Source organism: Artemia franciscana, chromosome 2 (genome assembly GCF_032884065.1).
Source record: "Artemia franciscana chromosome 2, ASM3288406v1, whole genome shotgun sequence".
Classification (NCBI taxonomy): domain Eukaryota; kingdom Metazoa; phylum Arthropoda; class Branchiopoda; order Anostraca; family Artemiidae; genus Artemia; species Artemia franciscana.
In genome coordinates this window covers 34,611,350-34,637,831 of record NC_088864.1, presented here as the reverse complement: position 1 = coordinate 34,637,831, position 26,482 = coordinate 34,611,350, and the positions used below count along the sequence as shown (strand labels likewise).

General features: G+C 34.8%; 1 long non-coding RNA gene across 1 annotated transcript in view; it reads right to left on the bottom strand.

Annotated features, from left to right (window-relative positions):
- Positions 1-8,159: 8,159 nt before the first annotated feature.
- Positions 8,160-26,482, bottom strand: part of LOC136040615 (uncharacterized) — a 38,068-nt gene continuing 19,745 nt past the window's right edge. Inside the window, exons 2-3 of the long non-coding RNA XR_010620837.1 lie at positions 25,843-26,024; positions 8,160-8,613 (exon numbers count right to left, since the gene is read on the bottom strand). This is a non-coding gene — a long non-coding RNA (uncharacterized LOC136040615). The remainder of the gene's footprint in view (positions 8,614-25,842; positions 26,025-26,482) is intronic.

Sequence of the window (26,482 nt, the reverse complement as noted above, 5' to 3'; positions counted from 1 at the left end):
CTTAGTGTGGGCCAGATACATAAAATGCCCAAATTTACCAATAAAGTCTTCAGTTTTACATGAATGAGAACAATGGAAATTGCGACTAGGCTATGATTATCATTTGCAGCGGATTTTTAAAAATACATCAAATCAAGGAAATATAGGCTAGTTATCAGATTAGCAAATGATCAAATAAAAACATTTAGGCTGGGCCTGCAGCATTGTTTGCATGGTAGCCTAGTTTTCCCTCAAAAAACGTCAGCAAGATTATATACTTACAATTCTTTCTCATGAATTTCCGACAGACACAGCCCACAGGGCTGGATACCTCGTTGCCTCTGGAAATTTGAGTGTGATAATGATTATGAGGATAATAAGCAATGTTGCCGAATACTTGAATAAAAAACTGAAAATCAAGCGACAAAAATAGGGATATTTGCTTAAAAAGAAAGAAAGTCAAATAATTAGCTTGCACAACTTAGATCCCTTACCCAGGTTGCTGGGATTGCTATCAGAAGGAATATCAGTTATACAAGGCCTTTTGAGCCTAACTCAGAAGGCAATTTCATATTTTCTAACATTTAACTGATAATACAGTTTATTGACTGAATATTGAAAAACTGGCCTAAATTAAAAGAAGAAGACATAACTTAGCAAAATTAACTTTAAAAAAAGGCTTTTATGGAAGAGTCCAAATTTTTGACTTGAAAATAAAGTGAACATACCAATTTGTGTCTTTTTTAAGCTCTTTCTGAATAGTCAAACTTCTGAGTAAAGAGCAAGAAGTTAAAGAGGAAACGACCCGCCTTATGTAAATAAATATTTCTGTTCATTTTAGGTTGCTATGCTGCTCCTTAGTTTCAATTGAAAAAAACTTTTTTCAATTTAATTCTGATTGCTCTCCAGATCATCATTTGGGTAGTCCCCATATTGCGAGTGTGTTGCAAGGAAAGATTTTAGGAAAACTTTTTAGATAAATTGAAATGGAAGAGGAGCATACATAGATGTGTTGGGAACAAGTGGCTTGATGCTGCAGTGAGTTGTTGGTTTGGAGTAGTAGTACTTTCTCTGCATTTCTACTTAAAAATTATAATGTTTGCTTGCGGTTTAAATTTTAGACAAAATTTGGTGGATTATTTTTTTTTTTAATAAGATCTCATTAATATTTCTACTTCAGAATTTTGTTTGAACAATGAAGGGGATTATTGTTCATAGATCATCTTTTTTTGCCAACCATCTAGGGCTAAATGGGAATTTGGTAGTTTGTGGTCGGAGTGGAGGATGTCCTAAAGAAAGATTTAATGGAATTGGGAACTTCCTGGGAGGGTACTGAAAGGGGTGTATTTGAAACGATTGGAATTGAGGAGTGTGGGTAGATGTTTTGGCCTCAATTAGCTTAGTTGTGTGGTGAGTTCTTAGCAGTAGAAGCAGTATTCTTATTATTACAGATGAAAATTCCAAATGTTGCAATAAACTAAACGATTTTGAGGATTTTTTATGTTATCAGTTTTCACACTTCTAGGTTACCCATGCACTTTTGGCTAGATTGGCTAGAAGTGTCATCTGGAAACATAACATCTTTTGAAAATGTCCCATATTGGTATACGAGGGAATGCTTATACATGGTTTCTATCATATTTATCTGGTTGAGTCATCTCGGTTCATCCAGTCTTTTCTAATCCCTCCGGAATAGAGTTTGGCGTTCCATAAGGATCTGTCATTGGGCCGATACTCTTTTTAAATCTACATCAATGACCTTATTAATGTGGTTAGAAATTTAAAACCTACCATTCGCTGTAGTCTTTGTCAACCAGTGTCCGTCACTTGCTGTGACAAGAGTTTGTCCTTACCGGATACACTTATTGCTTTTGCTGATGACAGTACTCTTGGCAAAACTGGTAGAACTGAGTCTGATCTTCGTTCAAGGATGATAGCCCTTTTTGAAAGAGTTATCCAGTGGTTTGATGTAAATTATCTTGCCTTAAATGTCGAAAAGTCATGTTTTTTCATTTTCTCCAGAGTCTCAAAGACTTGCCCTGATTTAAATGAAATAAATGTATCAAGAGGTTCTCTAAGTAGACCTAAGGATCGTTACGTTCGATTCCTAGGGATCTTCCTTGAGGAAAATTTTTCGTTGAAGCATCATATTGACCTGATTGTCTCCAGGAGTCTCGAAATCCTTAAAAATCTCAAATATATATTTCCAGGGTCGATTCTTAGAAACTTGTTCTGCAGCCTAGTTCAGTCTTACGTTTCATATTGTTCTGTTATTTGGATGTCAACTTTTCCCTCGTCTCTGGAGCTACTTTCAAAACTTTATGATAAAGCAAGGACTCTTATTCAGGAAACTAACCAATTTTCACTTAAACCCTTGCTTGATTTGAAATCACTCTATTTTCTTTCATTTTTTTACAGTTGCACGGCCATCTTCCTGCTGTCCTATGTAATAAAATATCTTTTGTTTCTGATCAATCGACAAATCATCTCTGCACATCCAACATTTTACTGGTTCTCCACACACCGTCAGTGAGGTCTGACTTAAACCCTCTGACAGCTTGCAACAGGATCTAGAACACGCTCCCAGAGTTCGTACGAAGCTGCCACTCGTTTGTTATGTTCAAAAATTATGTTAGAGATTTTCTAGCTAGTAAATAATTTTGTTTGTTTGTTGTTTTTTTGTCTCTTTATTTTATATTCCAGTTTCCCTTGGAGTTTATGTCTCTAGATTGAGTTGGATATTTAATTGAGTTGGTGAAAAAATGTGCTACCCCCTGCCTAGCTTGTCATTTTTTGGAGATAATTAAGGTGGGCGACTCAATTTTGTTTTTTGGATTTTGTTAATATTTTTTGTTGGTATTTTTTCTCCCCTGTTCTTTCCCGGCCATGGAGCCTTATGGGATAGTCTCTTGATGCAATTTTTGTTTCTGGATTTTATTGTTAAATAAAGAACTCAGAAACCAGGACCCAAAATTTGCAGATAGACTTGGTGTGTTGAAACAAGGTAGAAACACGTTTTGCAAACTAATTCTGTTTTCTGCTTGATATTAGGAAAAGACACAAATGTCACCATCCCAAACCCCTTGAAGGTTTTTAACAAGTGCCGGCTGGAGTTCTCAGATTCGGCTCTCAGTTCTTGCGTGTAAGTCTGTCCCTGATGACATTATACAAATTTCCGGAGAGTTACTATTTTCTTGTTCTTCTTCATAGAGAGTGAGGAACAAATTCTGAAGGGGTGGGGACACAAAAAGAAGTTACGAGTGCATGAAAGAGACTAAAAGCACTTCAGCATGTTGAAAAAACTGGTATGATTCTCTTGAAGTCGAATCTTTTGGTGGTAGTAACAAAGTCACTTGTGATAGTATGATCATCTACCCTAAAGGAGTCAGGGGTATCTGTAAAGAGGCAAAGACCCGTTTGGGCCATGATACGTGTGGAAATTAATAAGGCGTTCCTGTCTGCAAGAGGGAGAGATAGATTATACTGGTCTGATCCCTCTATAAGTATTTATGCTGTAAAGCCACAAGCTATGATCGGCATTGAAATCTCCATGAAGGATCATGATAGATTATGTGTGCTTGTCCTGGATGTCTTTGAGGGAGGCTTCAATATGGATGGTAATCTGGCAGGCTGGAGGATTGTACACGGATCCCTTTAATCATGGACTTATTTCAGATGGTCACCCTAACTCACAGGAAAACTTGGCCTACTGAATCTGGAATATTTAGTGATGAATATGGTTTATGGCTCTGTAGATAAACAGCAATTTTTCGTTCTCTGTATACATCACCGTCACAGCTTTCATGATCTCGTGTGAGGAGTGTCTATCCCTGAATAGATTAGTTAAAATTGGTCTTAGTGATGCACATAATAGATGATTTGACAGAGTTCACTAAATATAGAAACTGTCAATCTTAGATCTGAAACCATGTACATTGCATTGGGCGACTAAACACAGGTTTGCTTTGATGGTTGGTGAAGATGCTACATATTTCCTACAAAAGAGCTGTTTCGTCTGAGACTTTTTATTATTGTTAATCACAACCATAATCCAGGTTAGCACACTGATATCTCCCTTGAAGAATCAGAAACAATTGAATCTTAAAAAAGAGCCCTGTGAACAATTTTCAAAGAAGCCTAGAGACCTGACTCTTTACTTCTGAGAAAAGCTAAGAGGGAAACTCTTGAGCACAAGAGGGTTACGTTGTACGTCAGTTTTGCCAAAAAAATGCAATAACAAACCCTCCGAAAGAAAATATTTTCCCCAAACTTCACTCTCACTCCAGATTAGAGCCGTCTTGAGCTGTTTCTCGACCCATTCCTATTTCGTCCTTAATATGATGCTTTTGGTCCAGTAATTGAAAAACCTTTGTCCCCTTCATTGCAAAAAAAAGAACAAACCGCTAGTTCCTCCTTTCTTTATTGGACGGTTGTGCTGCCCAGGTTTTTGTATTCATTCGCTTGTTTTGGCACCCTTTTATCTTTTTTAGCGCCCCTTAATTTTTTTTAACAAGCATTGAATTTAATTGTCTTAGTTTGACCTGTTTTAATATTTTTAACTTTTTAATTGACATTTTCCATTTACATTATTGACTGGCGATTGATTATTCATTCTGATTTTATATTTTTGTTTGTTTTTCTTTTGGTATTCTTTTCCAGTTTTAGAGTTTTTACAATATTTTTGACTCCAAAGTCTGAATTCGGCCTTTCCCGGGATTTTGATAGTGATTTCCTGAAATTAATATATTATCCATATCCAACTAAATATTCAAATTTGCTTCTAGAACAAGACTTTAGTAGGCCAGTTCAACCTCCGTTAGAACATTAGCTGCAACACTAAGGGCATCAAAGCACCTTATTTCATTCTGAAAACCAAACTGGTATGGCGCAACGGTATATATTTCCTTTAACAAATAAACAAAAAGTAGTTCAAAGAGGTTGTAGTACTTAGTTGAGATTGTTATAAGCCTAAAAGTCAAATAATGAACGTTAGATTTGCCTTTCTTGGTAATAGAAGTGAGATGACCATTGCAAAAAGACGATAGTAATGTACAAAATATTAAATACTCTAGAAGAACAATACCAGGTGTTAAATGAGCAAAGGGGTTCCATAGGTAACATAAGCTCTAATATTATCATATCAGACGAAGCTTTCCGTTTCAGCTTGGAAACTGCCATTATTACTAAACTGCCGCTAATATGGCTTGCATTGTAACAACATAGGAAGACTCCGTGTAAAAGATTTCAGTTCATCATGTTTGGATTCATATTTATGCTTAAAAGTTGGATTCGGTGCGGCGAAATCATGTGAAAAATGTGTTTTTCACTCAGAATCTGTCAGGAGTTTAATAAATATAAGGTTTCTTAACAAATTAAACATTGTGATTCGAAATATAAAAATCAGGTCTCTGCAGCTATAAATGTTTATTTAAACTTTTTCTTCTTCAGGGGCTTTACTTTTAAATCGGTATATAATTTGACAGCATTAATAATTTTATTGCAAAACCCTCTTTTTTTTATCTCTTTAATCGGGATTCATTATATTAAAGCCGAGGAATATCCAGTATTGTTTTGCGAAAAGCAAAATGATTGATTTTCTGAAGACTCAAGCAGAATCAAACCTAAAACAACATTTGGGCTATATGAAGGAGATAAACACAAATTATAACTAAAAACACTTTCTCTTTGATTGATGTGATTTTCCTTTAGTGTTCAAAAAATAGAAGGGCTAAATGTTCGGAATAGTTTTATGAAAAAATAGCAATAGACTTTAAAACTGAAGGATAAATATTAAAAAAAAAAAAAAAAAAATACAAAAGGTCGGCAAATTTTGACTGTAGCATGCAAGTTACTAAAATTTGAATTAGTTATTGATTTCTTCGACTCTTGATGGAAACAAGAGTAAAACTTTTGTAATCTTTTTATGTACAGTTAGTTATTTTTCAAATTGTTTCAGCCACGTAACAAATGACCACTTCAGTGATTCAGATGACCACTTCAATTTCAGAGAATGAGATTGTTCCTTACAAACACTTGAGTATCATTAATGCTATTGTGAAACATTATCTTTAAAGTTTGATTGTAAACTATTGTAACAGTCAGTTATTATTTTTTGTCTTCTCAATGAAGTTTTCTATAGTTTAAGCTTGTTTTCAAGGTATTTCTCTAGTTTCTGAAGTGACCTAACTGTAGGGTCTGTATGCAAAAATGAAAATATTAACAATAACATAGAGAACTTTTTTTATCATAATGCCAACAAAAGTTGTTTTTAAAAATCTAAGGTCGAAGGAGAGGGGGAGAATTACCCTCCCTGACCGGCACCCTTAACTACAAAAGATGTCGTCAAAGATGATCGTTAAGGCAGTAATTGTTGGCCCAAATTACTCTGAAACACTCCAGTTAATTGTATTTCAAGGTAAATATGGATTTATTAATATTGTTCCCCTTACGCAAAAATAGTGACTGATCCAAAGGGAGGGTTAATCTGGAACAAAGAAATTTTACTCAGGCCTAAGAAAAGTTGATATTACCTTTCGCCTCAAATATTTTTTTATATATTTAAACTATATACAAAAACATTGTTCCTAATGGAAAGAAGGAGTGGGCGTCGCATTTTTGAACATCGTTTTTGACTAAAGCTAGTATCACTATAATTGAAATTTTTGATTTTTCACCCACAGTACCAAAAAATATAATGCATGGAGTAATAAAACAGGCTTCATTCATGTAACAAATCTTGAAACAAAAACGTTCAAGAAATTTTGAAAAAATAGTAGAAAATTCTACAAATAATTGCATATAACTCTTATTTCAGTACGTCTCTAAGAATTTAATGTCATAATCCTGGCTAAAAGCGTGATTATTATTTAAATTCATGACTTTTGGCATGAATATTATGAAGCACTTATTTTTAGATACGAAGACAAGTCTTTTGCATTTGATGCTATCATTCATGAGATTCATCTGTCGCGTGCAAGTGTTGATTAAGAAAATCTGAAAAATTTAGAAGGACTTTATAGGAACGTATGCTTTTCAGGAAGAACATTACTTGTTTTGATTATACCTTAAAAACTTGTCAGAAGAAAAAATTAAAAATACTCATTTGTCTCTCAAGAAAAGCACTAGAGTTTGAAAATTGGTTTTGTCATTAGCGATGTCCAATTTTTTTAAAATAAATGGTTTAAGATGGGGTGACATAATCTATCCTTTGTCCACATCAATTTTGAATAGTTCACAATTTTTTAGTAATTTATTATAGATTTCGCAAATCTCGCCATTTCCCTTTTTTCGAGTCCCTTCATTTTCTTGCTAGCAGTATTCAAAATCCGTCATGCAAAATACAAGATGACGGAGTAAAGAGAGATAGAGAGAAAAAGAAGAACACACTACAATTACTTGGTCGCTACTGATCTCTGAAGACAGCTCAGTGTCGTTTTCTTGATAGGAGCTACGGGTCCATGTGGGAAATATAAGATATTTAACGAAGGATTGCTGTACTAAATAAAATGCTTTAAATAAATAAAATAGCAGAAACTAAGTTTTTCGCAAGGGGAGGATGAATATAGGTTTGTTTCTGACATGATTTATTGTATTTTTCGAGGAGGAAATTTAATTATTTTTGAGTTATGACCCACCCCCTAAAAAATGTTGACCGTTCAAGGTAAATTCTTGATAAAGAAAAAAAAAACGCTGCATATATTAAAGATACAGCTCTAGGGGCCTCATTGTATTTTATCCTTTCAGATTGGAGATATTGAAGGGTGTATCCTGCATCTCAGCAATGTCTCGAGTCCTGAAAAGCTATTTTCAAAACTAGAAAATCGAGAAGAAATAACAGCAAAATTTAAAATCAGAAATGAAACTATTGATTGTGAATCAGGCGGTAATAAGTATTTATCAGTTTTTTAGCTATTTTTTCTTGTATTTCAAGTTTTTTGCGTATTTTAAGTGAATTATTTTAGTCATTTTATAATTTATTTTTCAATTCAAGGCATTAGGATTTTTGGAAAAGCTAGATCACTTTTCCTACATTTATCAGGTTCCTTTATGGCATCCCCTTCTTAAAAGGGGAAGTTTAAAGTCGTATACATAAAACAGTTGTTCGTGTATATGAACAGCGATCTACACTTATGAACACTATGAACTATCCCTTGCTCTAGGATTTACAAGCAGTCTGAAAGAAAGCAAAGAAACAATATTTTATTGTTTCAATTTCATATTAAAATATGGCAAAAAATGGTCGTGGATGTTGAGGCAGGAAAGGTTCCTTGGCAGGAGCAGAGGCCACGTAATGGCACAGCTTCAATGAGCAGTAAATTCGTTATGTGAAGGATGAGCAAAAAAGAAAATTGATTAGAAAAATGTTGAGGGTTCTATTTTTTTTATTTATAGTACGATATAAAAGGGGACGAGAAAAAAACATACACACGAATTTTACTGATATTCTATTCAACTTGAGGTTTAGAACCCTTGATTTTTATTTATTTAAATTTTAAAATTATAAGAAACTAGCTCTGTTGCACTGCCTTTTTCTGTCAAAATAAGCGCCATGACACAAAAAGACGAATGCAACAAGTAACCGGCTTATACAGAAAGTTCAAATTTACTGCCCAGCTGCCAATCTTTTCTCATTACCTAGAAAAGAAAAAGAACGTCAGTCATTTACAGACAGAAGACACAATGTTTTGCAGACAGAAGACACAATGACATTTTTGAAAAGTATATATTTTGAAGACTGGCAAAATATATTTCAGGAACGAAAACCTCAAGATGGTTGGATACCTGGTCAAGATCTTTTTGACTTTACTGGCACATATTGTGATGTAGGTTAGTTCTATCCACCCTCTCTAAAAAATCAATAAACAAACAAACAAATATTTTGAATGATGTTGCGAACTTTTTGAACCAATATTCATTTAAAAACTAATCTTTATAAATAACAGCTACCGATGAGAAATGACAAAACTTTAAAAGCCAGGTCTGGTACTTCAGCAGCCCTTTTTCAGAAGAAGGTAGTTTCGGTAATCTTTCACATTTGATATGGACAAACCTCCAAATAAAATTTTAGCCTGTACATGAACCATAATCGATACTTTTGATAAAATTGTAACCCTTTTGTCAGCGTATGCAGCTGGTTCCTCTTAAGTTACTTAAAAATTTGGTGACGGCGCCTTGCTTACAGCACAGTTCATTTTAAACAGGAAAATATACAACCAAAATTTCACAGACTGGCCTTGTTGATTAGATCTCGTTTCGAGCCTCGAAGTTTCACAGTAAGCATAATAATAAAATATTGTGCTGGCATTTTAATAAATTAAAAGGAAGTAGTCAATCCGGACTTGTCCCAGTTAAAGATAGGAACGGGGCCACAATTAGTGTTAAGGAAAGAGTTAAAGAGAGATGGGTGGAATATTCTGAGAATCTGCTAAACCGAGATACAGTTGCAGGAAAAGATAAAGAGGAAAATGAAAATGTTTTTGATACCTTGGACTTGACGGAAGATTTTTTTTTGTGAGGAACAATTAGAGACAGTACTAAAAGAATTATAAAATAATGTTGCTCCAAGAGAAGTAGCCAATCCGGAGACTACTCGTTTCCCCAGTTAGAGATAGAAACGGGGCCACAATCAGTGATAACGAAAAACTTAAAGATAGACAGAACTTTTTAAGAATGTGCTAGACCAGGACAGATTTACTGGCAAAGATATAGAGGAAAACGAAAGAGCTAGTAAAACCTTGGATGCGAAGGGAAATTTATTGTATGAAAAAGAATTAGCGACAGTACTAAAAGGGATAAAAGACCACAGGTACTGATAGTGTGGTAAATGAGTTTTTTTTTAAATAGAGTAACTATGAGGTTAAAAATGAAATACTGAAGATTAAGAAAATGGTTTTTAAAAAGTCCCTTGCGATTTTGGGAGAACCCTAATTGTGTTGCGGAGCAACACTACTGCTTTCGTAGTTTTTTTTTTTTTTTTCACCGTGATCAGCGACCTGTAGCTCCGAAGTGGTAAGAGTTAAAAATTTGAGATTTTTCAGAGGGAAGGGAAACGTGAAACAGAGTAAAAAAGTTCCAGAGAAGTTCCTAAAATTTCTAACAGCTTTCCATAAAAAAAAATAAAACCGTTTTTTTCTTAGAAACTCTGCGTTCGATGTTTGGCGTCAAGTTAAGACGACCGTAGCTTCGGAAATAAACTTGTTAGAAATACAGTTATGCTGAACTCATGTAGAACTTTCATTTGTCTCTTCGAGAACCGGAGCACAAAATTCCGTAGCTCTTACAGATTTCCCGGAAATAATTCCGGAAAAGTCCATCTCGTTCCGATTTTTTTTTGGAATTTTCTCAAATTTTCGATTTTGATGTTTCTTATATTTTTATCGAGTTATGAAAAGTATGCAAGAAGAAGTGAAATGTTCTATATACCAAGTTGCTTCGTTCTCTAAGAAATAATTTCCGAAGTTTCGACGTTCTAGAGGTAACTTTTGTTCTGGACCAGCTAGAATTTTTTTTCCAACGCGGTTCGACAGGTCTCGATCTCCTAACATCTGGAGCTTACAATAGTTTCTCCGAAATAAAATTCCTTCTTTGGGTTTTTGTATTTGGAAGTTTTGTCATGCCCTCGAGGCAATTTAAATTTTTTGGTGAATTTGGTTTGTTTTATATTTTCCTAGTTTAGACCATCAAAAGTTAAGCAGAAAACTATAAGACGTTATTTCCGTATCTCTTTCAGATTTCCCGGAAATAATTCCCGAAATGTGCGTCTTGAAACATAATACTTCGAATTGGCGTCAAGTTAAGACGGCCCTAGTTTCGGAAGTAAACGTTTTAGAGATAAAATAATTATGAACTCATATAGAACTTTTATTGATATTTTCGAGAACTGAAGCATGAAATTCCGTAGCTCTTGCAGATTTCCCGGAAATAATTCCGGAAAAGTCAATCTCGTTCCGATTTTTTGAAATTTTCTTAAATTTTCGATTTTGATGTCTATTTTATTTTTATCGAGTAGTGCTATGAAAGTTATGCAAGAAGAAGTGAAGTGTTCTTTATACCAAGTTGCTTCGTTCTCTTAGAAATAATTTCCGAAGTTTCGACGTTCTAGAGGTAACTTCGGTTCTGGGCCAGCTAGAATTTTTTTTTCCAACGCGGTTCGACAGATCTCGATCCCATAAGACTGGAACTTGCAACAGTTTTCCGGATATAAAATTCCTTCTGTAGGTTTTCTATTTAGAAGTGTTGTCATGTCCTCGGAGCAATTTAAAAATTTGAAATTTTTCTGAGACGGGAAACGTGAAATGGATTAAAAAGTTCCTCAGAAAATGTGTAAAAATTCCTAATAGTTTTCCAGATAAAAAATAAAAACCGTTTTTTTATCGCGTATCATTTTCAATACACTCCAGAAGTACCAGTACGAGTTGTCGGATCTCAATCAAACTTCACAGAAAGTAAGTCTGACGGGCCTAGTTATCCTTTTGGAGTCCAAACTTGACCTTACCTCTGTGGGCGGAGGGGGGGGGGTCCAGTTATATGATATCGACATTAGTTGAACCGCGGTATTTTAGTTGTTACCGTTATAACTGTAATGAATTGAATTAAGTGTGATTTTTGATGTCATGGCCATATATGAAGCTTTTAGCCAGTAAATCGAGGTTCGGTGAAAACGGCAGAATAAACTTCTTATTGGAAAGACTCAAGAATAGTAAGCTGTTACTGAAATATTAGGAGTCCTTTTTACTACATACTCCTTCATTATGAATTTTTCACAGAAAAATATCTTCTGATGTTTGTTGCCAAGTAGTTTGCAATTATGCTATGCGTAGATAGTTATACCGACAGATAAATTGGCGCTTGGCAACACGCAAGGTGCCTTGTTATTTTAGAATTCGAAATATGGTGACTCATGTACTGCGTCAGGTTAGGTTTTGACAAGTCGTCAATTATTTTGCTTCAGGAAACATTCGACACTCTGTCAGATCACATTTCGATGGAAAGTTATACAGTGTACAGGACCTCTAGTTCGTTTTCCAAAAATCGAGGTTTGTTGTCACTGTTCAAGAATTCTGATTTCGATGTACTTTTTACTGAAGACAGAACGACAATTCAGTATGACTGTCATGTAGTGGTCTGTCAGTTTAAGAAAACTCTTAAAAAAACATATTGATTGTTATAACATGTACAAACCACCGAGTACATCGGAATCTGTTTTACAAAATGAAGTTGGACATATTGTGGACTTGAAAGAAAAACTTGATTGTAAAAAAGTCATCGTAGCAGGTGACTTTAACGTTGATGCAGCGAAAGGAAACATAGTTTCGGCTTTTCAGCAATTAGGGTATCAACAGTTGATCAGACAGTCAACCACAAAGAATGGAACAATCATCGACCATGTGTATACGGATAGCGATGTGTCTAAGTGTGGTGTTGCAGTCACATATTTCAGTTACCACAATTTAAGTTTTGCTGTATTTGATATTTGAACTTTTTCTTATTTTAGTTTCTTGGTTGTCATTATTCATGTAGTGCAAACTGTGGTTTAATTTGTATCGTATTATTCTGTTGTACAGGACAAATTCTAAAAGTTAAATTTGATTTCTAGTTTCAATTATTTAAAGAAATTCTGGTTTATCTTGAAATTGTAATTATCCATCCTATAAATATTCAGAATTGTCAACTGTGTTATTGTGTTATTCTCGTTTATTTCTGGACCAGCTAAACATTTTACCAAACTCAGTTTAGTAGGAGCTCGAAATAAAACCATATCAAAGATGCTTCAAGATAACAATCGAAGCCGCATTAGAAAAATGTCCTCTGAAGGACATAATGGAGACTGTTGCTCCGCAACTGTGTCCCGTAGGGCACTGTTGCTCCGCAACTGTGTCCCGTAGGGTACAGTTGCACGTGTTGCTCCGCAACTGTGCCCTAAGGAACAGGGCACAGTTGCTGCAACACTTCCCGTTGCACAGGCAACGGAGGTCTAGTTAAACTTCTTTACAGGGCGGGCCAAAAGTCACTGACACTTTTTATTTTTTAATATCTTTCTTATTTCTTTATTTTATTATTTTGTTTAGATCCTGGAAATTAATTACGGAGAAATTAAGTACCGTACAACGTGCGGTATTTAACGGGATACGGATTGCGTACAGTGTAGGTACAACGTATGGTATGCGTACGTGATAAAAAATCAAGGTAAAATTCTAGTTAATCGACTTCTTGCTATCTCAGGAAGGGTTTAGGTCAGGAAAATGAAACTTTCAGGGATGAATCTACAGACTAAAGTGTGACCCAGGAAGGTATTTTAAAGTACCCACCTCCACTCCCTCTAGAGGGCCCTTAAATTTGCCTACATGGCAGGTCTAAACCTATTGAAATTTTGACAAAACAACATTTTACCTTAATTTTCAGTTACTACTAGTTGCTTTTTCTCTGCCTTTCGTTCTGAAAATGCAATTCCCGTTATTCGAGTAGAATTTTAGCATGATTAAACCCAGAATTCAGTCTGCAGCAAAAGGAGGGGGTTGCTGGACTGAAAAAATGTAATATTAGGAATACATAAGGCCGAATTGAATCACTACCTAGGGAGGGGGAGAAGCTTTTCTTCTTAAATTGAATAAAAACCATGACTTTTTTAAAGAACTCTCAAATCGAGATTTTGGTAATTCTTAATTCTTTTAGTAGGAACTTTTAAATGCAAAAAAAGTAGTTGAGTACAACTTTCAGCTTGTATTTTTGTACAAATTCTGTTCCTAAAATAAATGGTTATTCCCTTCTCAATAAATTTATTCGTTTATGCCTGGTAAGCAGAGCTTCCCTGTTTTCTTTTGAAATAAATAAATAAATAAATCAAGACTACTATACTGGATAGAAAAAGGTTACGAGCTAAAAGCAATTCAAAGATATTTTAAGTATGCAGTCAAGTCTGCCTGAGTGCAGAGAAAACGAGATTTTTTTTTGAACTGGTTATATAGATACTTACGAACCATATATCTTAAATAATTATAAAATTAGGGACCCTAATTTTAAAGAAAAAACTTCCACATTCAATTATATAGTTTAAACACAGCAATAATTATCTCAAGAAGGCGACAAAAAATAAAGAATGTAATTTTTGATGAGAACGATCATCATCTGTGGTTATACAGACTTTGGAAGTAGCAGGTGTCGAGCTTAGAAAAAAAGATACACGGCAAAAAAATAAGCTAAAATACTTGACACCAAGCAGATTAAAATGGCACTCTTTAACAAAACTGGGTTCTTGGTATCGAAACTGTAGCTCCTTAGGTAGCACTTCCATGATTGGAACGCAAAAACTTCTAAAGTTGGAATAGTATCTAGAGAATGATACTGTACCTTTTAAACACTTGAGTATCATTAATGCTATTATGGAACATTATTTTTAAAGTTTGATTGTAAACTATTGTAACTGTCAGTTATGATTTTTTGTCCTCTCAATGAAGTTTTCTATAGTTAAGGCTTGTTTTCAAGGTTTTTCTCTAGTTTCTGTGACTGTAGGGTCTGCATACAAAGAACGAAGATATTTACAAAAACATAGGGGACCTTTTTATGATAATGCCAACAAAATTTTTTCTCAAAATCTAGGGTCGAAGGGGGGGGGAGGAGGGAAATTGCCTTCCCTGGCCGGTACCCTTACTACAAAAGATGTTTGAAAAAAAAGGTGGGGCGAGAAACCATATCACTCTGAGTTGTAATTTGTGATAATTTGTAAACTTACAAATTTGTTGATTCAATAATTCGTTCCGAAAAATGCATTTAATTATCACAATTTCTGTTTTTGGATGTTTTTTATGATCGTTAAGGCAATAATTGTTGGCCCAAATTACTCTGAAACAATCCAGTTAATTGTATTTCAAGGTAAATATGGATTTATTAATATTGCTCACCTTACGCAAAAATAGTGACAGATCCAAAGGGAGGGTTAATCTGGAACAGAAAAATTTTACTCGGGCCTAAGAAAAGTTGATATTACAAACTATTACATCCACTTGCGTTTTTGTGTCATGGCTCATTGCCCTAAATATTTTTTTTTCATATTAAAACTATATACAAAAATATCAAAAAATATATATATAAAAATTGTCTGATCAAAACTAAGAGAAAGCCATTTTGCCAAAAAAAAGAATTAATATACAAATTTTATTTTAACAATTTATGTACCGAGAACCAAAATCAAACATGCATTAATTCAAAAACGTTCAGAAATTGAATAAAAAAAACAAGTTTTTTTTAAAATGAAAGTAAGGAACAACATTAAAACTTAAAACGAACAGAAATTACTTCGTATATGAAAGAAGCTCTCCTCAACGCCCCGCTCTTTACGCTAAAGTTTGACTCTTTCTCTTAACTCTATTTTTAAAACAGTAAGAAACTCTAGCGTAAAGAGCGGAGCGTTGAGGAGGAAAAGCTTCTTTCATATACGAAGTAATTTCTGTTCGTTTTAAGTTTTAATGTTGCTCTTTACTTTCATTTAAAAAAAACTTGGTTTTTTTTATTTAATTTCTGGACGTTTTTGAATTAATGCATGTTTTGATCTTGGCTCTTCGCACATAAATAATTAAAACGAAATTTTCATATTAATTAATCGCAATTAATCGGAAGATTTTGAGAAAAAAGGAGCCAGGGGGAGGCCTAGTTGGCCTCCAATTTTTGATTACTTAAAAAAGCAACTAGAACTTTTAATTTTTTACAAACGTTTTCATTGGTAAAAAATATACGTAACTTGCGAATTAATTTACGCAACGAACTTCTATATTCATATGTTTTTATTGCGTGCATGAGGGGGTACAGCCCTCGTCGATACCTCGCTCTTTACCCTAAAGCTTAAATTTTGTCCCAATTCCTTAAGAATGAGCTCTGAATCACAAAGGTCGTAGAATAAATAGTTGAGTTTACTAAAAATACTTTAGCGTAAAGAGTGAGGTATAACGAGGAGGTATACCCCTCCAATGCGTAATAATTTTTGTTCGTTTTAAGTTTTAATGCTGTTCTTTACTTTCAGTAGAAAAAACTTTTCATATTTATTTTTTCATTGTTTTTTCAAATAATGCTAGACAATCCTGCACCCCCTTCATTGAAATTCTCTTCCCCCATGACAAGTTTCCCCATGGAAATGTCCTCCGACGTACCCTCCCCCCTCATATCTCCCCCCAAAACAAAACAATATTCCCCTGAAGACGTCTGTACACTTCCCAGTAACCATTACTATATCTAAACACAGGTCAAAGTTTGTAACTTGCAGACCCTCCCACGGGGACTGTGGGGGAGTAGGTTGTCCCTAAAGACTTAACTATTAGGTTTTTCGACTATGGTAAATAAAATGGTTATCTCAGAATTTTGATCCGGTGACTTTTGGTAAAAAATGAGCGTGGGAGGGGGCCTAGGTACACTCCAATTTTTTGGTCACTTAAAAAGGGCACTAGAACTTTATTTTTGGTTAAAATGAGCCCTCTTGCGGCATTCTAGGACTACTCAGTCGGTACGATCTCACCTGAAAAAAAAACAACAAAAAACAACAAAACAAATAAACATGCATCCGTGATCTGTCTTCTGCCAAATGCGAAATTCCACATTTTTGTAGATAGGAGCTTGAAACGTCTACAATAAGGTTCTCTGATACGCTGAATCTGATGGTGTGATTTCCGTTAAGATTGTATGACTTTTAGGGGGTATTTCCCCCTATTTTCTGAAATGAGACAAATTTCCTCAGGCTCGTATGATGGGTATAACTGATCTTGATGAAACTTGTATATTTAAAATCTGCATTAAAATGCGATTCTTTTGATGTAACTATTGGTATCAAAAATCCATTTTTTAGAGTTTTGGTTACTATTGAGTCGGGTTGCTCCTTACTACAGTTTGTTACCACAAACTGTTTGAAAGAAGGAGCGAGCCTCGCATTTTTGAACATGGCCACTCTTTTTTGACTAAAGCTAGTATCATTATAATTGATTTTTTTTTTATTTTTCACCCACAGTACATAAAAATATAATACATGAAGTAACACAAAAAAAAGAAAGAAAATCCATCAAAAAAGTGAACGAAAATAAAAAAAAACAAATGAAACAGAGGTGTTTAAGCTGCTAAACAAATTTAATTTTCCTAAGATACATTCCCTCCGTGTTTACTTATCCTTTATCTGGCCGTTATTGGAATATGCATGTCTGGTCTGGCAATTGCAACTTTCAAATGAACTTAGTGACAAAATCGAGTCGGTCCAAAAGCGTTCGCTCAGGATCATTTACAAAGAAGGCCAAATTCCATACTCCTTCCTCCTTAAGTCTGCACGCATTACCACCTTAAAAGAAAGGAGGAAAAAATTTACCTGCTTTTCGCTAAATCAGTCATTTCCAATCCCCGTACTGAGGACTTACTCCCTGATTTTCACAATCCCATTTCAGCAATCAGCAATGATTGCTCAATCCCGACTTGGTAATTTCAGCAATCCCGACTTACTCTCCGATCCATGCTGTTACAGAGAGGTTTCGTAAAAGTTTTATCACCTTTATTCTGGAACACCTTAATAATAATAATTCGTGATTATGTACTAGTCGAATTCCCCTTTCCTCTATTGCCGTTTTTATTTTTTATATACTGTAAAGTTTTTGTAATTTAACTGTCAAGTTTACTAATTTGCCCTTTATCTTTGATGATTTTGCCTTTCTAATTTCTTTTTATTTCAAATGTTTGACTTAATGCACTGATTTGAATTTTTTTTTCTTAACTTTTACTGACATATAAAGCGAATTCGGCTCTATAGAGCTTGTGATAGTCTTTTGAAAATAAACATTATCTTATCTCTTATCTAATACCTCAATCTGGGTACGATCCATAGAATTTAGGGAAGTATGGTGACTGTAATTTGGCCAATGCTTCAACTTCCCTATAGATCTTTTCGCTAGATCGGTGAGGTGTTTCAACATCAACTACCTTGATTGCGACCATTTCCATGGTTGATTTCTCTGTCGCTTTAAAAACGGTACGAAAGCCACCACGACCAAGCTGAACAAAATTACCATATATTGTTTGAGGGTCAACTTTCTTTCTAGCTACTTGATCTGCTAAAAGCTATAAAATAAAGATGTACAAGTGACCGTCCTAACAACTGCAGAATGTTTTTGCGTGCTACACAGCAACTTTCAGTGCTATAGTAAAAAATATTGATTGTAAAAGTGCTAAAAAGCTTTTTCATGCTATTTTAGCAACTCTGAGCAAGTCCTACAGGTGTTAGTACTGCAAATGATCTGATAGATGAAGAGGCGATGTTAAGTAACCAAGAGGATCGATTTCGTGGATTGGCCTAGGTGATATTATTTGTGGAGATGGTTGATGTGGTACAGATGGAAAAAGTGAAACAGCCAATACCCTAGTTGTTTTTTAACCACAAGTGTCTTTGTTCTTCACTTTAATTTTGATGTTCTCTGTTGCAAATCTTCGCGCCGCATTTTTTTTTAATAAGATAAATTTTATTTCCAAAATATATACAAAATATTCCAACACCTGCTAAGAAAGCCCCAAAGGATTTGGAAGAATTTTATTGATAAATTTATATGTGAAAATACTTACTTGGTAATCTCTTGTTTTTGAAATATCAAAATGTTGATTTGAATTTTATGGGATACTAGGTTTTCAACTCGGCGTAGCACACCCAAAGATCTGGACTACTTTTAAGCTTTAATATTTAAATGTGTTTTCCATGATAGATTTTCTTCAATCATAAATCCCAAATATTTCATTACCTTTACTTGTTTTATTTCATTTCTGTTTATTGAAGATCCTAAATTAGTTTAGATATCCGAGAAAATAAAATATAATTAGTTTTAGTATAATTTAATGTCATAAGTTTGAAATCTGCCCACTCAATAACCTTGGTCATTGCTTTTATCATTTTATCAAAAAGTAGATCAACTGATGGAGCAGCTCCGAGTGAAAGAGTATCGTCAACAAAAAAGGATTATCCCAGCCTCTGAAAATAATACTTAATCTAATCTATAAAAATTAAAAATATAAGACAACCTAGTATAAAACCCTGGGGTACTCCGCAAGTTATCACGCTAGCCACATAAGTAAAACACCCATTCATCACAATTTGCTTCTGGTCACTTAAATATGATTCAAATCAAGATAAACTCTTTCTGGTCGCACCGATTTTTTCCACCTCAAGTAATAACTGTTTATGGTCAATCGTGTCAAAAAATCAGTTAACCTGTATCCTATCATATTTTCATATAATTTGAAAAGAAAGGGAGGATAGAAATGGGTCTTTTGTTTGAAAATTCTTCTCTCTTACTTACTTTGTGCGATGGTATTATTTTAGCGAACTTCAAAACTTCCAGAAAAATTCCTTTTCCTATAGATTTATTAATCAAACTACATACAATTGGTGTTGTAACTGATTTGGCAATATTATGAGAAATCCCGTCTACACCACTTGAATTTGATTGCATTCTAAAGATAATTTAACTCATTTCATTTATAGTACAAGCGTTAAAAACCAACTGATTTTCTACTGGAGCTTCCGACTGAACTATTATAGGAGGCCACTTAATTCTTTTCCAGGCATCATTTCAAAGTTTCGCTCACTCACTAGATAAATATTCACAAAAAAAATTTGCAACCTCTTTTGGGATGGTCAACCCCCCTCCCTCTGATTGTCATTTATTAATAACTTCTATTTTACCCTTTTGACCCAGGAGTGAATTTCTCGTTTTCCATGTTTGTTTTTTTCATATCACATTTGTTCTTCATGAATTCATTCTGTAAATACATTTTTTTGGCTTTCCGTTTCAATCTGTTTAAAGTATTACGGTTTTTTAAGCTACAAAAAATTTAATGACAGATGGTTCATCTAGGTATGTTTTACACAATTCATTTTTCTCTCTTCTTAATTTAAATATTCACTATTTCAGTCAATATTTTTAGCTTTAGTTGCCGGTATTGATCTAGCCCCATTTGATGGTTCAGGCCCTTTATTTTTAAGAATTGCGAATTTATAATATTTGGGTCTTGGACTTATCATGTTTAATGCTTAAGTAGTTTGACAAAACATTTCTTTTTTTCAACAAAACCTTAAAAATGATTGTAAATTTGCGTTTTTAGGTTGTCCTCTAGTTTTGTTTTATTCTAGTAATAAAATGTGCTTAGAGAGCTTCTCAAGATAAATCAGTACTTCTTATCAGACAAAATTGGCCATGAGATATAACTGACGTCTTTTATGGCTGTAATGGGTCTAGACTTTTATATTGGTACATGACATCATTACAATACTGATGTATATAAATTTGATGTTACTCATATGAAGTTTTTTTTTCTCTAAAATTAAAGTGTTTAACAAATTTTACAGTAGAATGTAAAGTGAAAATTAGAGTAAATTATAGTAAGGACTTTATGGTACAAAATTTTTTCTACAAAACACTCCCTGAAAAAAAAAAACTCCCAAAGAAAACCCAGGATACAGCCCTGGTCATAATGTATTATCCTTGATCCTTAAATTCCGTTTTTAATTAATTGCATTAAGTTTTACCTGACATTTGAAGTGATTTCAGCTCTTGTAGTGTTTGTGATTTAATTTTTCATAAGTATTATCTTATCTTACCATTCACCCTCAAAGTAGCCACAGGCTACGATTACTAGACATCAGTTTTTCCCGGTTCAAGCTCACTAAAACAGGGTCATCAACAATTCAGTTTTTAAAGTCCAGAAAAAAGGTTAACATCTACAATATAGCATGACTGGTTGGTATTCACTTAAACTTGTGGCAGGAATGAGGCATTTCCACCTTGCCCGTTGTGAAAGATCTTTAAGACCTGTTTGGACTATGTAGCACGCTTTACTACCACCTGCTTTGCAAAGGGGAGCCATTGAATTGTTCATCTGTGACAAAACTTTTGGAACCCCCAATAGGTTGAATGTCTAATTTAACCAAGTCCCATTAGCTTTTCTGCTGCCCTCAATCTCTTCCATGAGCTAAGTGCCTCAACTAGAAGGATTCAGCAAGGCAAGTACTCAGTTGGTCTCTGTAAGACATGGTCCAACCCTTTCAATCAATGCTCCTTGATCTTGATGTCAACATTTCTCTTGATACCATATATTCATTGTATACCCAAATTTGATATGTGACCATTCAGATTTAATCCGAAGATGCTACACAGACAGGTATGCTCAAAACATTCAGTGCATTTTCATGTTGTTGCTTCACTGACCAAGTTTCACATCCGTATCAAAAGATTGTTAAAACCAAAGCCATGCAGATTGGTTAGTACTCCTAATTGGTTACTACTTTTGATTGGTTAGTACTACCCCTCCCTGTGTCCATTCATTCTTCCCAATATCAAGAGTGGGTTTGCATTAAAGCTTCCAAAATTAAACAAAAGACAAACAAATACTTACAAAAGATATTATAGTAGCTAGTAAATCATTTGAGGATCATACCATGACACGGTCGGTGGATCAGCTTAATATTTCCTTCACAATGGAACTAATTAATAAATACTCTTTACTGTTCCGTGACTTCTCTTTATAGTTCTTCCATCCTTAAAAGTCTAGCTTTTGCAACACAATACGTTTTTTTTTTCTTTTTTATTTAAGGTATCTCAGATAGTTGCACGCTATGTTAAATTATTGTTTTACTACAGAATTATACAGATATTCTGCATTGACATTTAGCCAAGAGCCCACAATAAAGAAAGATTGCTAGAAAATAGTTACCAGACTTCAACAGGCTAGAGGAGCTTTGATTGTGGTTTCTAGGGCAGAAAAAAGTGCTGAAAATGAATATCTGGTAGCATATTCACCATTACCTGTGCAAATAGCATAGAGGGAGTCTGCAGAAAAAGGAAAATACAAAGATTAGGTATATTTTTATTCCTGGGGAGCTTTTCTGAGCATTTTATCTGATAGAATATTTCTCCATGAGTGCAATCTCATACCCTATTCCACTAATGAGGGATTTTAATAGTAGAGGGGGAAAATTACCTCCCCAATCTACTTTTCACATTTACCTTGCCTTAATTTGCACTTGCAAGCATTAAGAATTTACAAGTTCTTCAACTGATCAAAAGTAGCATGAAAGAACTGTACTCAGTACAACACTAAGTATTTTGCAAGTTCTTTACTCTCCCCCAACCCTCACTCCCTTGACATGACCCAGATCTTTCCATGGTCAGATGTCCTCTTAGCACTATGCTTATGCACCCAACAGACATTGTACAGGAGTGCCAGTACCTAGCAATGTGATCTTGTTGCACAAACATCAATGCTATCAATTTGTTGATAATCAAAGATTATATTCAATGTGAAAAGACAACCAGGCTTGTTAAACCTTGTGCCACCAGATCATACTGTTGAATCAAACATAAATCTTGATTCAAAAAGAAATATGGGTCTGATTAGTGTTACAGCAAGCCAACTAGTAGACACAAAATGGATAAATACCCTACCCTTTGCTGCCTCAGTTTTGTCTGCTTTGCGTGACTTTTTTAATATGAATAAAAACTTTAGAGTTTGATTCTCTGTTTCCCAAAGATAACTTGAAAATTATCGAAAATCAGATGATGCTTATAAAAATGGCTTTGTCCGTATTACAGTGGCTTGCGTGAATAGCCTGACAACCTGACAAATGAACATTGCTTGAATGGGCATGAGACATTTGTTATCAACTTCATGCCACTGGTTTACCAAAAGCCACTAGCTGAACGTGAAAGTATTGAAATTTATGCCATGTGGTTGCTTAAACCTGTTTTGAAAGGGATACCTAAAACAGTAAGTAACATTCATATCTTGGATGACAGGTTTGATGGACTGTTTGGTCACACTGATCAAAAGGGTGGCAGTATATATCTGAAAGACTGCAGTCATTTCAACAGTAATGTAGCCACTGCTCAACTATCTACTCCTTCTTGACAACCTCAAAAATCAGAAATTATACAAAGACTGTTGCAAATTCAAAGAGCAAAGCAAATTTGCCAAAGGAATTTACGAAACATGGGAATCAATTGGATTTGACTATATAAACAGCTTAAGCACTGCTAATACCTTGTGTGTATGGCTGTCTGGAAGATTTAAAGACAGGATGAGAGCTGTATAATTGAGTCATGATATTCATTTGCTCAGTTTTGAAGATATTTCTGTGTACAGCACACAATGAATTGGTCACCAGAATGACCCTGCACATTGCATTTTGCTTTAGAAACAGCTTCAAAAGGTTGACTGTTTGTGGTAATTTAATACTGATTTATTTGTAATACTAGTGGACCAATTCCCTCATCTCCTTAACAGTTTCCCTGGGGAGAGTGTTGTGCCTTAAGTGCCTCTTATACCTTGTGTGTATGGCTGTCTGGAAGATTTGAAGACATGATGAGAGCTGTATAATTGAGTGATGATGTTGATTTGCTCAGTTTTGAGGAATTTCTGTGTAGAACAAACAAGGAAGTGGACACCAGAGTAGCTCTGCACGTTGCCTTTTGCTTCAGAAAGGGCTTCAAAAGGTTGACTGTTTGTGGTAATGATACTGATTTAGTTGTGATACTAGTGGACCAGTTCCCTCATCTCAAGCATAGGCACTCCGAAAAACAGAGGAATATTGGCTCGATTTTTTCCAGAGAAATTGCCTAATGATTGTTTTGGGTACCCGGCTGACTGACCGTATCTCAAGCAGTAGACTGTACGAAGTGTGGTTTAATCCCACTTTCTAAGACTATCAAACAGTTCGTGGTAACGAACTGTAGTAAGGAGCGACCCGGCTTAATAGTAACCAAAACCCTAAAAAATTGAATTTTGATATCAATAGCTACATCAAAAGAATCGCATTTGAATGCTGATTTTAAATATATTTCATCAAGTTTAGTCTTACCCATCAAAAGTTACGAGCCAGAGAAAAATTTGCCTTATTTAAGAAAATAGGGGGAAACAACCCCTAAAAGTCGTAGAATCTTAACGAAAATAACACCATCCGATTCAGCGTATCAGAGAACCCTACTGTAGAAGTTTCAAGCTCCTATCTACAAAAATGTGGAATTTTGTATTTTTTGCCAGAAGACAAATCACGGGTGCGTGTTTATTTGTTTGTTGTTTGTTGTTTTTTTTGTTTGTTTTTCCCAGGGGTCATTATATCGATCAAGTGGTCCTAGAATGCCCCAAGAGGGCTCATTCTAACGGAAATGAAAAGCTCTAGTGCCCTTTTTAAGTGACCAAAAAAATTGGAGGGCATCTAGGCCCCCTCCCACGCTCATTTTTTTTCCAAAGTCAACGAATCAAAATTTTGAGATAGCCATTTTGTTCAGCATAGTCGAAAATCATTAGAACTATGTCTTTAGGGATGACTTACTCCCCCACAGTCCCTGGGGGAGGGGCTGCAAGTTACAAACTTTGACCAGTGTTTACATATAGTAATGGTTATTGGGAAGTGCACAGACGTTTTCAGGAGGATTTTATTTTGTTTGGGGGTGGGGCTGAGGGTAGGGGACTATGTTGGAGAATCTTTCCTTGGAGGAATCTGTCATGGGGGAAGAAAAATTCAATGAAAAGGGCGCAGGATTTTCGAGCATTACTATAAGAAAACAATGAAAAATAAACATGAAAACGTTTTTTCAAATGAAAGGAAGGAGTAGCATTGAAACTTAAAACGAACAGAGATTATTACGCATATGAGGGGTTCTAAAAATACTTTAGCATAAAGAGCGAGGTATTTAGGAGGAGATAAATACCTCGCTCTTTATGCTAAAGTATTTTTAGTAATTTCAACTATTTATTCTACGGCCTTTCTGATTCAGGGGTCATTCTTAAAGAATTGGAACAAAACTTACGATTTAGTGTAAAGAGCGAGGTATTAACGAGGGTACAAACCCCCTCGTATACATAATAAAAAAATAAGATTATGAAAGTTTGTTACGTAAGTTAATTCTTAAGTTACGTATATTTTTTACTAATAAAAACGTTCGTTAAAAATTAAAAGTTTTAGTTGCCTTTTTAAGTAACCGAAAAATTGGAGGGCAACTAGGCCTCCTTCTCCACCCCTTATTTCTCAAAATCGTCTGATCAAAACTAAGAGAAAGCCATTTAGCCAAAAAAAAGAATTAATATACAAACTTCATTTTAATAATTTATGTGCGGAGAGCCAAAACCAAACATGCATTAATTCAAAAACGTTCAGAAATTAAATAAAAAAAACTAATTTTTTTAGCAGAAAGTAAGGAGCGACATTAAAACTTAAAACGAACAGAAATTACTCCGCATATGAAATGGGTTGTCCCCTCCGCAATCCCTCGCTCTTTACACTAAAGTTTGACTCTTTGCCACAATTCTACTTTTTAAAACAATTAAAAGCTTTAGCGTAAAGAGCGAGGGATTGCGTATATCATTTTTGAAGCAGCAATTAGCATAATTTCTTCAAAAAAGAATATGGTTATACACTTTGATCACCCCAGTCCACAGTTCAAGTTTTCATGGTTGCAGCTATTGCTGCAACTAAAAAAAAATTTATTCTAATTACTTGATTAATTTGTCAAAAAACAGGTTCATATTTTTCAACACCAATTTTTATAACTTTCCTTATATTTTCAGTGCAGTTAGCCATCATTACGTAAGTATTACGACTTTTCTTTTCTCTGATTAGGTTAAGCATAAAAGTTTGAGCTAATTTTTACTTAGAAGAATTGGTCTATTATGGATCGTTATAGAAGCGGTCAGTAACCTGGTGAACTACTAACTACAGTAACTGAAAATTTTCATGTTTTCTTAGGGATATAGTTCGATTTTGAAGAGTCATATAACCCAAGAAACAATTAAGACATCAAAAGAATTCCAATCCTCACAATCACAAATGTAAATAAAAGAAAACACTAAGCTCTAACTTACTTAGCAATTCCTCGAGGATTCCAAAAATTTTCTGGATCTCTACCGATCGAAAGTCTTCATGGTTTAGACTCGCCATAGCGTGCCATAGGGCCCCTGGCTCACCATAGCGAGCCAGGGATTCACGGTAAACTTTCATCCTTATAAGAGTATAGCATGCATCACGTTGCAAGTATAAATCATCTCTGGAAAATAAAATATCAAACCTTAGTTGGTTAGTCAAAAAGAATCAAAATGTCCAGCATGATCAAGAAAAGATACCTCAAGCGGGTTGGCCATGTCGTGCGACGCACAGAGGGCATCCAAACAAGCCTACTGCAGCGCCTTCCTCCAAGAAGAAACACCTCCCTCCAACAGGAGGCCAGATTATATGATAGAAAATCGTATAAAAGAACTTTGAACCACTAGACGGTTTCCAGAAATATGGCTACAAGTGGGGCAAATCATGGCTTTAACTCATTCGATCACAAGTAGAGAACGGATCCCTTCTGCAAAAATGGTCAAGAAGCTTCTGGACGCCAATTTGGGCTGAATAGCCTGTGCCTCGTCTGAAGTAAGTAATTAAGTACGTAGTAAATTTTTTATTATGTTAATTCATTTTTGCTTCTCACATTAACATATTCGATTGGTAGTCCTAGAGAGC